The sequence below is a fragment of the Miscanthus floridulus genome, chromosome 18 (genome assembly GCF_019320115.1).
Source record: "Miscanthus floridulus cultivar M001 chromosome 18, ASM1932011v1, whole genome shotgun sequence".
NCBI lineage: Eukaryota > Viridiplantae > Streptophyta > Magnoliopsida > Poales > Poaceae > Miscanthus > Miscanthus floridulus.
The window spans coordinates 129,052,750-129,061,567 of record NC_089597.1 but is presented as its reverse complement, the minus strand read 5'-3'; the positions used below and the strand labels follow the sequence as shown (position 1 = coordinate 129,061,567).

The 8,818-nt window shown below is 44.0% G+C and overlaps 1 long non-coding RNA gene across 3 annotated transcripts; it reads right to left on the bottom strand.

The window, feature by feature from the left end:
- Positions 1-1,020: 1,020 nt before the first annotated feature.
- LOC136521139 (uncharacterized) lies at positions 1,021-6,001 on the bottom strand. Of its 3 annotated transcripts, none has more exons than XR_010775501.1 (4): positions 5,616-6,001; positions 5,098-5,489; positions 3,580-3,745; positions 1,021-1,257 (listed from the first exon to the last, which is right to left on the bottom strand). It is a non-coding gene; the product is annotated as an uncharacterized lncRNA (long non-coding RNA). The 3 variants fall into 3 exon arrangements; XR_010775499.1 differs by having other exon boundaries at positions 5,098-5,417; XR_010775500.1 differs by having other exon boundaries at positions 5,114-5,417.
- Between the last annotated feature and the right edge of the window lie 2,817 nt (positions 6,002-8,818).

Below are 8,818 nucleotides of genomic sequence, written 5' to 3'. Positions count from 1 at the left end.
GATTGGATGGTGGAGATGGAATGGAGTTGTGCTTCCTTGCATACCTTCCTATCTTGAGCAAACCTCCATTCTCCATGCAAGTCTTCAGCGAAACACCATGCAACCGACGTTGAAGTGATGGTAGGAAGTAGCCTGCGAAAGATGGGGCCGAAAGGAGCCAGTAGGGGAGCGGCCGCTCCCTTTTTGTGGCCAAATTGGCCCATTTTCGATGGGTGACCTCCTTTGGGCTTCTTGAATGGGCCTATGAATGTTGACATGATTTGGAGGTGGTTTGCTTCAGTTTTGGCCCTTTTTATTCCATGTTACTGGGCCCTGATTTGCCTAGTGAGTGGGCCTTCTCCCCTTGGGCTCATGACGAGTGATGTTGCGCCTTGTCTTATCGCCCATTTTGGGTGTGTTGTCCTTGTTATTCAAACATGTGCCCTTCAAAACATGTAAACACCAAAACTCATGGAACTAATTAGTTATAAGTCCTAATTCTAGGTTTGATGTTTATACTACAAGAATCCTATTAATCCATGATGAAAACTTTCCGTCACGGATCACAAAAAACCATCACCAAGCAGCATCTATGATGGTTTTAGATATCGTCATGGATTTAGCGTTATGGATTAACCTGCGTGATGGTTTGTCCAAAACTATCACGGATTAACAGAATCGGTGACGGTCTTAAACCACCACGGTAGAGCCCGAGGTCTAGTTAGCCCAGCCCAAGTCCATTTTCTGTGACAAAAAATAAACGTCATGGATGAATTGCCACGTCATTATGAATGCTTACATGGCTACCTACGTGGATGATGACATGGATGATGAGGTCGGCATCCCGGCCCATTTATTGATAGCCCAACATCAAAAGATGGACAATTTTTTAGCCTATTTTTAGCCCATTTGCAATATGTTTTCAGCCCATCTACAATATATTTTCAGCCCATTTGCAATATACTTTCAGCCCATTTTTCAATTTATTTTTTTAGCCAATTACTATAGCATATACAACAAACATACAGCCCATATAGACAAACAACTCATTTTTTATTACATAAGAACTTAATCCAACAACACATAAGATTGGTTTACATAACATCACATAAGATGAGATACAAAGTTACATCAAGCACCAATCGTGCAATCCTCCATCAAGCATCATGTCGTGCAACACAAGAATGATTTGCCCATAAACAAATATGATACATGACCTCCTTGATTTCAGTAACAGAACACTACTTCTAGTTCCTCCCATTCTAAGCTTTAGAATTCCTGCAAGTCATGGTTCCACAATAAGTTTGTAACTCGTGGACAGAATAATCCAAGCATGAAGCATGTTGCCACTGGTTCAATTTTACAAAGGTTCTAAAGAAAAGCTACCAAGCTTGACTCCATACATTACAGAAAACACATTCGGATACTTCTGATTTATTATTAATCCAAACATTTTCTAGCTTGCAATATTTAGTCGGGAGTCACAATGCAGCAAGAAATTGCAGTGAGAAAAAGAGTACAAGTTGCTGCTGCTGCACTAGTTAATAAAAGGGGCTCTTGCGTTTGTACCATTGTTTTGTGTCGAAATTGTGATTTTGCTCCTGTTTTTTTGACTTTGTGAATTTACCCCTATGATTTGAAAACGAAGCACCAGTTTGCCCATGCTCCATCATCCACCCCTAACGGTGTTAAACTTTGTACAAAAGGACATGAATGCCCATGCGATTTTGCCCCTGTTTGTTATGCCTAATTGCGATTTTGCCGCTATCTGGCCGAGGCTCGGTTGCGCGCGGCGCGGGGTTGACCGGCTGGCCATGGCACGGCCACCGGAGATGCGGTGCTGGGGCCTAGCCGCTGGGGCGTAGGGTCAGGCTGTGGCCACTGGGGTATGGGGACGGGGCGTGCGGGGAGTGGGGCCGGGCCGCCTGTGCGCCGTGCCGAGGACACGAACGCCGCCGGGGGAGGCGCGTGGATAGCGCACAGGCAGCTCTCGATCTCGTCCTCCGGTCCACGAAAGCGCGAGCAGGTCGGCTCTACTACACCAGGGCGACGTCGCAAACTTGGTTGGCCGGTTCTTGGCGGCGGGAAGTTGGCAACGGCGGCGGCTGTTTCTTGAACAGAGCAGACGCAAGCACGGAATAGCGAAAATGAAGGGCGAGGCACGGCTCTGGAGGCTCCTCACCATCGGCACGTGCGTGGGCGCGGTGGTGGCTCCTCACCGTCGATGCGTGCGTGAGCGCGGGATGGCGACGGCTCCGGGTCGTAGGCAGCACCAGCACGACCGCCGAGTAGACGACGCCGTCTAAACACGATGCCTCCACCTTCCTCTGCTTCTGCGGTCTGGGCACGGGAGCCTGCGTGGGGAGGAGGAGCGGAGGAAGGAGGGGAGGAGGCGGTGCGGAGACCCGCTGCCAGGCGCCACCGGGAGCCACGACCAGGCGCCGTTGGGTGCCACGTCCAGCCCCACACGAGACCGTGGCGCCCTCCTTGCACGCGGCCGCTCGACCGCCCGCCCGCCACTCCCGGTTGCGCGCCCGCTGCCGATGCCGTGACGTCCGCCCAGCTACGCGCCTGCACCCCCACAGTGCAGCACGCCCACCTAGCGGCACCCGTCGTGCCACAAGCTCGCACGGCCGTAGCGCCCGCCCAGCCGTGCCCCCGATGCGACCGCCGCACCCACCGCAGCGCCCGCCTTGCCGCGCCCGCTGCGCCGCGAGCCTGCCGGCCGTGCCTCCCCCGTCGATGTCGCACGCCCTGCCCAATAGGGTGGATTTGCCCCCATCGGTATTTGTGAGCGCGAGGTCACGAGGGCCACCGTCGCTCCGATGCGGGGTTGCTGGAGCGCCATGACCGGCGGGCGAGGTCGCCGAGGGCCGCCGTCGCGCGGGCGCAGGGTTGCCGGAGCGCCATGGCCGGCGGGTGCAGGGGCACGCGGCCGCGACGGTGCTCGGCCGCCGGGGCACGGTCGCCGGTCTTCTGTCCGCACGGAGCTTTCGCGTCAGTCGTGAGCAGATAGCAACGAAGAGAGCGAGCCTACGGATGGGATAACTGTGATAAGGGCATTTCAGTCATTTCGCATCTAATTTTATGTGTTTTATTTTTTTTAAATCGTTTAATCAGCCTCTAAATAACGGACATCCAAACCAGGGGCAAACTGCTCCTTCGTTTCAAAATAACAGGGGTAAAATCACAAAGTTGAAAAAATAAGGGTAAAATCGCAATTGAACTTCTGGGCAGGGGCAAAAATACCATTTTCCTTAATAAAAAGTAAAAACCTATAGTCTTCAGTTGCCAAGTTGTTAATCAGAATTCTGAGAACTGATCACAGGAAGGAATTGTAGCAGCTGCTGATGCTTATTAGAGGGGAATAATACAACATCCTGATACTACTGCTACCAATAGACAGAAAAATAATCTGGCAAGAAAATGTCAAAACTGAAAACTAATTGTGATGAGCAATAGATTAGTGGCTGAACATGGAGTACTTAGTTTCATTTTTGTAGTAGGGAGTCAAGTATGATGCAGCAACTAAACAAGTAGCTAATTTGAAAATGAATTGAAGTTTATTTTGAACTCTGAATAATGAGTACTTCTACTGACCATTAGCCATGCTTGGTTTAGAGTTCAAACTTCAGAGAACAATGGTCCGGCTGGCCCCTGCCTCTGCCTGAGCTGGTGCTTGACTTTGACGTGTTGCTGCCTGCTACAATGCTTCTGCCTGCTGGAGAAGTTGTTGCTGCTGCTCTGAACAGGGGTGTGTACGTACCTACAGTGGGGATTTGTTAGGGGAACAGACCAATACAAAGCACCTGCTTTGTGAACGAATATCGAGTACTAAAATAGATGTAACTAGATTAAGCAAGAGCAGGGGTGTGTTCTCTGATTATATCAAGATGAGATAACAACAACAACTAACAAAGCCTTTAAGTCCCAAACAAGTTGGGGTAGGCTAGAGTTGAAACCCAACAGAAGCAATCAAGGTTCAGGCACATGAATAGCTGTTTTTCAAGCACTCCTATCTAAGGCTAAGTCTTTGGATATATTCCATCCTTTCAAGTATCGTTTTATTGCCTCTACCCAAGTCAACTTCGATCTTCATCTGCCTCTCTTCACGTTACTATCCTGGCTTAGAATTCCACTACGCACCGGTGCCTCTGAAGGTCTCCGTTGTACATGTCCAAACCATCTCAACCGGTGTTGGACAAGCTTTTCTTCAATTGGTGCTACCCCTAATCTATCACGTATATCATCGTTCCGAACTCGATCCCTTCTTGTATGATCGCAAATTCAACGCAACATACGCATTTCCGCGACACTTATCTGTTGAATATGTCGTCTTTTCGTAGGACAACATTCTGCACCATACAACATAGTAGGTCTAATCGTCGATCTATAAAACTTGCCTTTTAGCTTCTGTGGTACCCTTTTGTCACATAGGACACCAAATGCTTGACGCCACTTCATCCACCCTGCTTTGATTCTATGGCTAACATCTTCATCAATATCCCCGTCTCTCTGTAGCATTGATCCTAAATATCGAAAGGTATCCTTCCTGGGCACTACTTGACCTTCCAAACTAATATCTTCCTCCTCCCGAGTAGTAGTGCCGAAGTCACATCTCATATACTCAGTTTTAGTTCTACTGAGTCTAAAACCTTTGGACTCCAAAATAACATTATTTTTTATTAAAAAACAGCAGTTTACTTAATGCCTAAACTGCATTGATCAAACAAATATCTAAAACTTGTACCTACTACAGTTGCAACTACATAATCACGTAGATCAAACCAAAGATCCTTATCTGTACTGAGTCAGATCAGTTCAAGTTTATTTAGTAAGAGGTAAACATGAGAGGAATATATTTTCTGAGATAGAGCTCACATTTGTTAATAAACTTTGGAGAAAATAATATGTTTTCTTTATGGCAAACACTCAATATGAAGTTCTTTTCAAACACAAACACTCAATATGAAGTCCCGGTACAATGATTATTATCCAATAGAACTCATAATAAAAATAAGCTGTGCTGCTGCACTAGTTACTGAAACTCCTATTCAGACAAGCACGAGTTGCAACATCTAGCGCTGAGAAATGTTGAATAAATGGTAGCAGCCACACCTGAGCAACATCTAACCTTGCTTTTTGCATTGCTTTCATCGCTGCAGCTCCAGTTCTCAATGCATCAACAGTCTCTGTTGTAGCTTTAGCTGCTTATAACATGAGCATCTCTATAAAAAATGGGCTATACAACTAACACACTTAATAGACCTTACTACGCACAGGAAAGTAGAAGCCGTGAGTCGGCAGTTCAACACCAGCGTCTCATAGAGTCGGCAGCCAACGAGCCCCTCCCTGTGCAGCACCAGCAGCTGGAACATGCTCGTCTTCGTCCTACGGCGACCAGCACATCCCACAGCACCGGCAACGGCTGCACGTGACTGCATGAGTTAAAATTAGCCTCTGATAATATGCAAATCTTATGCATAGATGGCGATTTAATCCAAATTAACCTGAGATAAGCATAAGAAAAAAGGAGATGAGTTTTCCAACAGAGAAACCGAAGCAAAAAACCAAGGGTAAATCCCCAATTTCTCTCCAGAAACCCTAATCCTAATGACAAGATTAGAAAATCTCACCAACGAAGGGCTCCGGTCGTCCCGGCGGCCATGAGCTCAGGCCAGCTGCGCCGCGAGGGCTCGGGACGTCGCACCTCCGCCTTCTTCCGCGCGGCCGCGGCATCAGAAAGGGGGCCACACGTGGGGCAGCTGAGGGCACCGGCAGCTGCTGCGCCACGTGCGCTTGAGGGTAGCGCACTGCGCACGCGCGGTTCAGAGGCCGTTCTTTGAGGCAGCGACGGTGGTGGCGCCGTTTTTGGAGGCGGGTAACGGACCTGGTGGCGGTGACGGCCCTGGCGGCGGGCGACGGCGACGGCCCTAGAGGCAGGAGCCCCGGAGCTTGATGCGGCACGCCGCCGCGGTGGCAGAGCAGGGTAGCGTGGAGTGGTGGATGGAGGCGGCTGATATGGGAATTGGAGATTTAGGGTTGGTGCCGACCCTTTATTTGGATGGAAGGATGGCACAACAATTACCAAGCTACCCTTGATATGCTAGCAGATAGAAGTGCAGCTAGTATGTGTTACTCCTTTCGTCCCAAAATATCTGTCGTTTTCGTTTTTCGAGAAATAAGTTTGACAAAATATATATTAAAAAATATTAATATTTATGGTACATAAATGATATCATTGGAAAGATCTTTGAATCTAATTTTTTAATAAATTTATTTGTTGTTACAAATGTTGCACGTATTTTCTACGAATCAAGTCAAACTTGTGGCACGGAAACCAAAAGCGACATATAATATGGGACAGGGGGAGTAATTTTGTGTGCGCATATGGGTAGTAGAGTCAATTCGCTCTAGGAAATATTTCGTTGGCGCCTGTGGAGGGAATAGCGGCGCGGCACTTTTTAGTCAAAACAAAGGCCGCGGGAAAAACGGCAATAGAGGCCGCGCGTTCGTGCCCAGCTTCCGTGTTTAACATTTCGTTACCAACATTTGGAACCTTCTTAGTTCGAAAAATAATATTTGGAACTTATAGGTACAAATATAATATAAAAGAAGACTATATTTAAGATTTGCAACGATGTAAGAAATAAATAATGAAATTCATGCCAACAATGTCGAAATGGTGCTTATAGTTAAAAAATAAAACAAAACGGTGGAACTTAATTAATTTATTGAGCTCTTCTTCTTTTCTTTCAACCTTTCTTAAGCCTTGTAGTAAATAACTAAAGTCCTTTAATTAATTTACTATATAGGTGAAACTTATTTTTTCATGTAACTATCAATATTGAGTCGTCCCTACAAATAGACGCCGAATAGTAAAAATTAAGCACTAAAATTCAGATTTTTTTCAAACGACCTTAGATGGAGAAATGACCCAAATAAAAGTTGTAGATCTCGAAAAGTTATGGAACTTTGTTGTTTACAACTTTTTCATTTGAGTTCATTTACTGGTTCAAAATGTTGTTTGAAATTATATTTTGAAATTATTAAAGAACTCTAATTTTTTTTTTAATCTCAGGATAAAACTAGTCTTTTTCCCCCATACTAACTTCAAATTTGATGATTTTTTCCTAAAATTTTCTAAAATCATGCTCTATCAATTTATTATGTTCTTACAACTATTATTTTGGTCATCTTTTCATATGACTTTGTTTTATCAATTTGAAATTTGAATTTTAAAAAATGGCAAGTTCAAACGTTATTTTGAAATATTAAATGATTTTAGCTGCAAAAGTCATAGACATAAAAGTTGTAGAACTCATCAAGTTCTACAACTTTTATTTTGGTCATTTCTTCATCCGGCAAAGTGGTAGTAAAATTGTTCACAAAATTTATATCTCTCTCTTATAGTTTCATAAACTATAAGAGGGATATGTAAAATTTATGAATAATATTACTACCACTATGTCCAATAAACAAATGACCAAAATAAAAGTTGTAAATATCGAAAAGTTATAGAACTGTGTAGTTGACAACTTTTTTATTTGAATTCATTTTGTCAATGTTAACTACGTTTGAATTTTTCAAACGACCTTGGATGGAGAAACAACCAAAATGAAAGTTGTAGATCACAAAAAGTTATGAAACTTTGTAGTTGACAATTTTTTGATTTGAAATCATCTTGTCAAGGAAAACTATGTTTAAATTTCCAAAAAATTGAAATTTGAATATTTAAGTGACCTCGGATGGACAAACAGCAAAAACGAAAGTTATAGATCTCGAAAAGTCATGAAACTTTGTAGTTGATAACTTTTTCATTTGAAATCATCTTGTTATGGAAAACTACATTTGAATTTCTTAAATTTAAAATTCAAATTTTGTAAAGAACCTCGGATGGAGAAACTACCAAAACGAAAGTTGTAGATCCCGAAAAGTTAAAAAACTTTGTAGTTGACAACTTTTTCATTTGAATTCATTTAGGGCCATAAACAATCAATTTATGCTCGGTTTAGGATAATATGGCAGGAACCGAAATCCAATATAGACACAATTGAGTTTGAGGTGCAGTGGTAGAGGAGTGCATGCGCGATGGGGAGATTGCGGGTTCGAATCCCCGTAGCCTTAAAAAATGTTGAGACTTGCTATTTTTACTATTTTTATCCGAATTCATCATTTTTGGAAATTGATTTGTAGGGATGGCTCTATTTCCAGCCGCCCCTACAAATCTTGAGCCGCCCCCTACAATCGCCGATTTGTAGCAACGGCGCCGAAGGGACGGCCGCCAAAACCGCCCCTACAAATGCTTATAAGCCACCCCTAAAAAGGCTGGCTGTAGTAGTGTAACGTGTATAGATGAATGGTAGTAGGAGATAGTCATCGATCCTTTAGGTAAAGGATCAATGTATAGGTGAAGTTCATATGAATCGGTTCAATTTCACACGAATAACACAGGAACGGGAAAATTCCGTATTGCAAACAGGTCACGTTAATTCTTTAATAATTTCAATTAAATACCGACCATGATTGGATTTATACAATGTTGGATGTTGGAGCTAATTTGATTCCAAATTCTCCATTGGGTTTAACTCAGATGTACGCGTATTTGGTTAAGTTTTATATGAAATTTGAACCATCTTAACGTACCATATTGGAGCACAGTTTTTAGAGGTTGGATTGGTGTATTATAAGTTTTTCAAACGTTTTTAAACTCAGTTTGCCATGTTTGCCATATTAGAACAAAAGGAAAATAGAATCCAACCTCTTCGAAAACGAGCAAGTAGCGCAGTGGTAAGCAAGATTGTTTTCAACTCCGTAGCTCTCGGGTTCGATTCCCAGT